Source organism: Mirounga leonina, unplaced genomic scaffold, assembly GCF_011800145.1.
Source record: "Mirounga leonina isolate KUSES-001 unplaced genomic scaffold, KU_Mleo_1.0 Mir_109, whole genome shotgun sequence".
In the NCBI taxonomy this organism is placed as follows: Eukaryota; Metazoa; Chordata; class Mammalia; order Carnivora; family Phocidae; genus Mirounga; species Mirounga leonina.
Window position 1 is genome coordinate 803,596 of NW_023270244.1, and position 8,865 is coordinate 812,460.

Here is an 8,865-nt window from a genome sequence, read left to right on the forward strand (position 1 = left end):
GAATGGCTAAAAAAAAACAAGAAATAACAAATATTGTGAGGACATGGAGAAACGAGAGCTCGCCTGAATTGAATGTAAATTGGTACAGCTAATATGGAAAACAGTATGAAGGTTCCTCAAAAAATGAAAAATAAAAGTAACAAATGATCCAGTAATTCCACTTCTGAGTAAAATGAAAACGGTAATTCAGAAATATATAGGCACCTCTATGTTTATTGCAAAATTATTTATAATAGTCAAGATATGGAAGCAACCTAAGTGTCCATCAATAGATGAGTGGATAAAGATGTGATATATGTATACAATGGAATATTACTTAACAATAAAGAAGAATGAAATCTTGCTATTTGCTACAACATGAATGGACCTAGAGTTCTGTCACTTATGCTAAATGAAAGAAGCCAGACAGAGAAAGACTAATACCATATGATTTCACTTATATGTGGAATATAAAAAAACAAAACAAATAAACAAAAAACAATAAAAAAGAAACAGACTCATAAATATAGAGGACAAACTGCTGGTTGCCAAAGGGAAGGGGTGGGGAAATGGGTGAAATGGGTGAAGGGAATTTAAGAGGTACAAACTTACAGTTATAAAATAAATATTTCATGCAGATTAAAGTACAGCATAAGAAATATAGTCAGTAATATTGTAACACACTTGTGAGCATTTCGTAATGTATACAATTTCATAATGTGTACAATTCATAATGTATACAATTTCATAATGTATACATTTCACAATGTATACAATCATTGAATTACTATGATAATTTAATATATATTAACTATACTTCAATTAAAAATAGAACATAGACATGTTGGAATTGTGCAAGTGTTAAGAACAATTCTACTAACCTTGACCAGTCTTTTACATTTTAGAGTAAGTATACCACTTTTGGAGATCGCTGCTCTTTTACATAAATCTGTGAGAGATTGTGAAATTGTTTATTGTCCGAGCCCCTGTTTCCTAATGTGTGAATTAGTAGCTACTTCACAGAGTAGTCATTTGAATAAGAATAATATCTGTATAGCTCTGGGTACACAGTTGATCCTCATGATGGTTGATGTTTCCCTTTTCATTTTTCACAATTAAATGGCTGATTGTTGAAGTGACAATTTCTCTCTATTGGAAATGTTCCTACCTGAGAGGCTGGAATGAGTAGTAATTGACAGAGATGACAGAGAGACAAATCACTGATCAAGAAAGGCTAGAACACAGCTGAACTGTTTTCCAATTCTGAGATTCTATAAAAGCTTTGATTAGATGTTGTCATGGCATTGTGGTTTCTTCTTCCTTAATAAGCAAGTCTGGACACTCAATCTACTTTAGGTTTAGATACACCTAGTTGCTTATCAAGCATCTGATGTGGGTGTCACATTTCCAGGTGCTTTTAATACATGGCATTCAATCCTTCCAACACCTTGGTGGGAAAGGGATTTTAAAGATGTGACAAAAAAGGCTCAGCAAGATAAAAATTCAATGTACTTTCTTTTTCTTTTTTTTAAATTTTATTATGTTAGTCACCATACAATACATCATTAGTTTTTGAGGTGGTGATCCACGATCCACTGTTTTCGTATAACACTCTGTGCTCCATGCAGTACGTGCCCTCCTTAATACCCATCACCAGGCTAACCCATCCCCTCACCCCTTTCCCCTCTAAAACCCTGTTTGTTTCTCAGAGTCTATAGTCTCTCATGGTTCATCTCTCCCTCCGATTTCCCCCCCTTCATTTTCCTCTTCCTTCTCCTAATGTTCTCCATTCAATATACTTTCAACACAATATTTAACATAAAAATTCAGCATAAACTCAGTAAGTGAAAGAGTGAGGGTTTGAATTCAAGACTGTCTATTAATGCACATCCACATTTTTCCTAACTCATATCCTAACTCAGGTTAGGATGCAGTTAAGTTGGAACTTGATTTATTTGGCAGAAGGGACCATAGGTAGTAGGTACTTTTTAACTTTTGGCCCCTGGTAACCAATCTCTGCATATATATCCTCTGCTAATTTCATGTTAGCAAGGGCCATCTGTGTTTTTCCCTATTGCTGAGGCTACTTGGATAGCATTTTACCCTGAGGGTTCTGGGAGCATAGGTGTGGGAACTAGAATGAAAGCCAAAAATCTAATGCTTTTGAACTCCCAAAGCATGGGGCTCTGAGCTCCCAAGCCCTCAACTGAAGACACAGTGGATAAAATGAGAAGCAGCTGCATTATTTTCATCTTTTTTAGATTTTAGAAGGGTGCAGGGCAAATGAAGTCATTGTAAGTCATGTTTTCGTAAGTCACTGGTGTATTAGAAATGGCTTTTAAATATTTTGTCATGTCATGGTTGAATATGGAATGTGAATTGCATTTAAAATTTCTCATCAAGGCTGCAGAAAACAATTTTACCTAGAGGCCTCAATTTGCAAGTTTAGCAAACCAGGCACCGATTATATTTCATAACAGGCTGAAGAGATACTCCAAAAAACAAGGGTGCTCTGGAAGAAGTGCTAATTCTCATTAGGTCAGTTGTGGATGGTAAGAATTCTTCTCTGAGCCTTTGCAGCCCATTTATGTGTGAAGGAAGCTCAGCCTAAAGTTCTCCTTTCCTAAGTGACAAACAGAGTTTGAGAGAGTTGAAAACAGAGGAAACCAGCTTTCTTTTCAAAGGTCTGCTGGGCTCTGGTAGTTATACCACAACATCTAGCAGATTATTTAGACACTATTTTGCATAGTGAACTCAAGCTTTGCATTAAATATTTGCAACATGGAAGGCGTTATACATAGAAGATAAAACCCCCAAACAAAAAATTTTCTACTGCCATCTGTCTAAGAAGTAAACAGACTCTACTCCAGTATTTGCTATGATCTGTGTGTTGTTGGGATCTTGTGCAGTTACCATGGAAACACCAGGTCTGGAGAAAAAAAGTGCTATAATTTCTCTTAGTACGACGAAAATGACCCCACTTAGCATGGTGAATTGATTGAACCCTGCCCTGTAATTTGGTAAAAGTCACAAAGGCCTCAAATATCTTTCACTGCTCTTCTTATGAAAAGAAGTTGGCTCAAATAGCTTGTGTTAGAGAGTATTCAAGAAATGCAGTGGTTTAACTAAAAGCATGTATTTAAGGCAGCATATTTCTTTAGAATTATATCAAATAATGATTCATTTATATTGGAAGTTTAGGAATGTGAAATGGTTAGTCAGCCTCAACGGCTAGTGTGCCATTTAATTTTATTTCTCAATGAAAAATTATCATTTGTTATCCACTGCAAAGTTATTCTTAGGCTCTAAGGCAAGGAGAGGAAAAAAAATGTTTAGTGGCTGGGTCACATATGAATTGGTTAGGAAATTACAGAAGCAAAATAAATGAGTCATTATCAGATTTGATATTTTCCATTTGAAATGTGTCTAAACTCGTTGTTTTCTCACTGCACTTTTCATCAAAGGAATTGACATGTAAATTATACACCACAGTGATCTGAATATTAGGCTTGAGATCCACTCTTCCCTATTTGCTGATGGGCAGTGTGCCGTCAGGGAGGCAAAGAACCTTGCTAGGGAACAAGGCAGGGTCATATTTTGTTTTGAGTTGTTTGTTTGCTTCTATACCTGGGCTCTCTGATGTCTTGGGCAGTTTCCCTAATTACTTTAAAAATGTGATGTTTCTGGGGCGCCTGGGTGGTGCAGTTGGTTAAGTGTCTGACTCTTGGTTTAGGCTCAGGTCATGATCTCATGGATCATGAGATCAAGCCCCACATCGGGCTCTGCGCTCAGCAGAGGAGTCTGCTTGTAGATTCTCTCCCTCCGCCCCTGCTCCCATTCGCTCCCTCTCTCTCGAAAATAAATACATCTTTAAAAAAAATGTGGTCTTTCTTGGCCTGTCATTTCATCACAATCCCTCATCCCCACCCACCTAACACACACCTATTCAAATTCTACCCTTTCTATAAATCCCAAATCCAATTGCAAATTCTTTTTGATGCTATCTCAACTAGTCCAGGCAGCATCATTAAAACTTCTACAAATAAAACTTTTTTCCAAACCACTAAGCCACTAAGTACTCTATGGAATTCATCTGGTTTTCCCCAATGAATCCAATAGACTCTTTTTAGCATTCAGTCTCATCAGTATCTCTGCATCATTTAACATCATTCCCCAGAACTTTCTGCCCATGTCTGCTGTGATTCTGTCCTCTCTTAGGTTGCCCCTTAATCTGTCTTAATGCTCCTTTTCAGGCCCCTTGCTGTCTTCCCTTCCTTTACACACACCATTTGTTCATTCATTCCTTAAACATTTATGGGGCACTTATCCTGTGCTAGGCTAGGTGCTGAGGATGTGCAAATACGGTGATGAATAAGGTGGGTTCCCCTACATTAAAATGTTTACAACCTCAGGGAGAAGAAAAGTCAGAAACCAGCAATTGTAGTTTGATGATTCCTCTTTGTAGACATGTGTAAAGTCCACTGTTTATGAGAGTATAGAAGAAGAACTTCTAAAATCCAGGTAGGAGAAGGAATTAATGATGGCTTCCTGGGGGATGTGACCCTTGAGCTGAGTCTTGATGAAGAGGTAAAACTTATTCAGGTGAAGGAGAGGATGAGTTTTTCAGGCAGATGGAAGAGCATTTCTGGAGAAAAAAGAAGCTTGCAGTTTGGGAGGCAGTGTGGTACAGTGGGGGAAGACTATAGTCCCTGGAACTGGATATGTGCTTGGATCCTGCCATGGGACCATGGACAAATTGCTTAATCTCTGAGAGCCTCAGTTCTGTCATCTACACCATGGGAATAATACCTACCTTGTGGTATTTTGGGGAGTAGTTTAATAATAAATAACATAAGGTATCTGCATCAGACCTGGGTAGTAGATACCCAGTAAATTGTAACTATGGTTGTAATGGTGATGATGGTGTGATGGTTAATTTTATGTGTCAGCTTGGCTGGGCCACAGTGCCCAGATATTTGATCAGTATTATTCTGGGTGTTTTCTGTGAAGGTATTTTTGGATGAGATTAACATTTAAATTGGCAGAGTAAAGAAGATTACCCTTTATAATGTGGGTGGGCCTCATCCAATCAGTTGAAGACTGTAAGAGAAAAAGACTGACTTCCTCTGAGCAAGAAGGCATTCTGGCAGTAGACTACCTTTGGACTTGAACAAAGGTTCAAGGATACTTCCTTGAGTATCTAGCCTTCTGGCTTACTCCAGCAGATTTTGGACTCAAGTCTCCATAATTGTATGAACCAAGTCCTTAAAATAAGTATCTCCCCACCCTTCTCTACACACACACACATATACACAGAGTTGGTTCTGTTTCTCTGGAGAACCTTAATACAGATCGCTTACTGGAGCCCATATCAAACTGCCTACTCAAAATCTCCACTTGGATATCTAATAGGTGTTTTTAATTTAATATGTCCTAAACTGAGGTTCAGATTTACCCTCCCCCCCTCAAACCCTACTCTACCTGCGATCTTCCCCATCTCAGTAAATATTAACTCCATTCTTATAGTTGTTTGGGCCTCAAACCTTGATGTCATTCTGAACTCTTCTTTGTCTCATACTCTACATCTGATTAATTGCAAAATCCTGTTAGCTCTATATTTAAAACACATCCAGAATTCAACCACTTTTTACCACCTCCACCACTATCCCCATGGTCCAAACCACCTGGATTATTAGAATACCTCCTGAAACGGTCTTTGTGCACCTCCTCTCAGAAGCCAGAGAGATCCTGCCATTCTCTGCTCCAAACCTTCCAGGGTCTCCCTGAGATTAAAAAAGCTGAAGTCTTTACCTGGCCCTCAAGACCATATGCAGTCTGATGCCCTTCCCTCCTCTTGCTCATTGTTCTCCTCCATGTTGTTCCTCAAACTCACCACATTGTAAATGTCTGAGAGCCCTTCCATTTGCTATTCTCTCTGTCTGGAAGGCCTTCCCCCAGATTTCCACATGGCTGTCCCCTTCTCTCCTTCAGGTCTTGGCTTAAGGCAGTGAGGCCTTCTCTGAAAAAATCTTATCTAAAATTGCAACTCCCTTCTCTCAATACCCTCACCACACACAATTCCTTTCCTCCCTCTTTGCTTTATTCTTCTCACTATCTAACCTGCTAGATTTTACTTATTACCTCTTTTACTCTCTGTCTCTCCCCACTGGAATTAGGCTACATGAGAGCAGGGGGTTTAGTGTCTTTCATTCAACGCTGCAGCCTCAGTCCTAGAACAAAACCTGGCATATAATAGGAGCTCAGTAAATATCGGTTAAATGATCAAGATAATGATGAGGAGGAGGAGGAGGAATACCTAAAATAGAGGCTAGAGAGCTCATCAGTGTCCTAATGTGTTATTTGTGCTATGGAAGCATGTCCATTTCTTTGATCTCCCAGTCTCAGAAGATCCAATACCTCAATGTTGGGCCATGTTCCCTTTCCATTTCCACCATGAATGTTTACTTAAAAGTACTGATCACTAGGTCTTAATTCTAGAGGTTTGGATTCAGTAGGTTTGGGATAGGTATGTAAATCTCCAGTTTAAAAAAATGACACTGATGTTGGTGGTCCTTGGACCATACCTTGGGAAACATTGACTAGGACTGAGTCCCAAATTATATAAACCACATCTGGCTCACAGATGTATTTGATTTGGTCCAGAAATTGTTGGCTTATGAAGTGTTTAAGAAAAAGTACATTACTTAACAACACTTAAAAATTAAAATATTGCCTACATCATCCTCTCTTCCAGATTTCTATTTTAATTTGATGACCTGGCAACATTGGACCTATATTGTTAAATGACAATAATTGGCTTAAGCTGGGTGGCAGCTGCATATTTCTTTTATTTCTTTTTATTTTTTAATTTTTTAAAAAGATTTCTTATTTTATTTATTTGTCAAAGGGAGAGAGAGTGAGTACACAAGCAGGGGGAGCAGCAGGCAGAGGGAGAAACAGGCTTCCTGCTGAGCAAGGAGCCCAATGCGGGACTCGAACCCAGGATACTGGGATCATGACCTGAGCCAAAGGCAGATGCTTAACTGACTGAGCCACCCAGGTGCCTCTGAATATTTTTTTAAGAAGGACATGTGAACTCCAAGTTACCACAGATGTCACTCCTCCTTAATATGCCTTATACACTGCATTCATCCAAATTACTCACAAAGCCTTAGAAGGCATTTGAGTCTGGGACCCCTCACCTAACCAAACCAAGCCCAGGATAGGAGTAGTCTCAGGCTGGCACAATTCTATATATATCCTGAAACTCAAAAAGGCTGCTGGTCACTGCCTGAAACCAGGAATCCCAGAACAGGAAACACAAAGACTATTTCTGTGAGGGGCATGAAGAAAATTGTCTTTTTATTATTTTGCTCATGATTCCATTCTAGAGGAAAAATAAACTACTGTGTAGTTTCTATATCAATCATTTAATACATTAGCTGGTAGTTTTATTGGTAAAAAGGAATTAGTTTTACATAAATGTGTAAAAGATGTACCTAAAGATGTAAATTGAGTTTTTCATTTTTTATCCATAAAAAAATGAATGATCAGTTCTTGGATCCTCAGAAGGACCCTACTCAGGTAACCAGAACAATGTCAGATACACTTTGAGAATCATACTCCAGAAGGAATATTCTGATTGAATCAGGCACCTGCTTTGAAGTACCAGAGTTCTCTCCCAGGACACTCTCTTATGGTCAGGTTGTTAGTACAGTTTTGGTTGTCATCTGGGCTGTGCCACTCAAATATAATCTAACCCAATCCTAAATAAACTTGTCCCAAATGCCTCAAGAGTGGATTAAAATAGACAGGCAACCATCCTTTGAAGATCCCAATATAAACATACATAAACTCCAGTCTGGGAGTCCTAGCCTTCAAGGGAGTAGCAGTCCTATGACAGTAGGAGCCACACCTGTGACACTGAAGGACCATTATTGGTAGAACTGGTGGCTTAACAATCAGGCTGACAGGCACTTTGGTGAGATATGACTTTGAAGTTGACAGTAAACAAAGGTAATGGGCTGTGAAGGGGCACATTGAAGCATTTGGGACCATGCTAAAGGAAGGGTGGATTCTCCAGCTTCTAGTGACTATAACTGGTGGAGACTTAGTTAAAGATGTTTTCCATTGTCATTGTCATCCCTCACCTTGACTACCTCCCCTGGCTTCCAAGGCCTAGGATACAGCAGCTAAATAGACAGTAGAGTCAGTCTTAAATAGAGGTTCAAGTATCACTCTTTCCCTATTCAAAAGCACTGAAGATCTTTGTTCCTTCATTTTCACAGGAGTTTTTAAAAATTATCAGTCCATGCCAAATCCACTGTATTAAAATGGATACTTACTTTTTTCACCATCCAAGTGTCCATTGTAGGATTCTCTAAGACTACTCAGTGAATTAGATGAGTGTCCAGCCTCATATGATCCTTGGCCATAGCTGGCAGCCCCACTCCAGTCAACTGATTTTCAGGTAAGTACCATTTTTACATTATTATTGGTCACAAAAGGAATTCAACAAATGGGTTTAGATCAATGAGAGGACAGACACTCAACTCCTGGAAAACCATCTGAGGATGAATGATTCACTTTCTGTTTCCCCACAGAAAAGCAGCATATTGGAAAGAGTGTAGGCTTTGAGGTTTGAAGGACTCAGAGTAGGATTCAACTTCTGCCACCTCTTAGAAGTAGAGCCTCTAGCACTTTATTTGCTCTCCTGAGCTTTAGTTTTCTCATCTGTAAAATAAAGATAATAGGGCACATTCCGTAGAGTTTGGGCTGAAATAAAAAATAACACGTATAAAGAATCTAGTCTATTGCTCACCTCGCCAACACTCCATAAAGGATCACTAATTTGGTTGTGGTTGCTCCTATACAAAGAGTGTCACA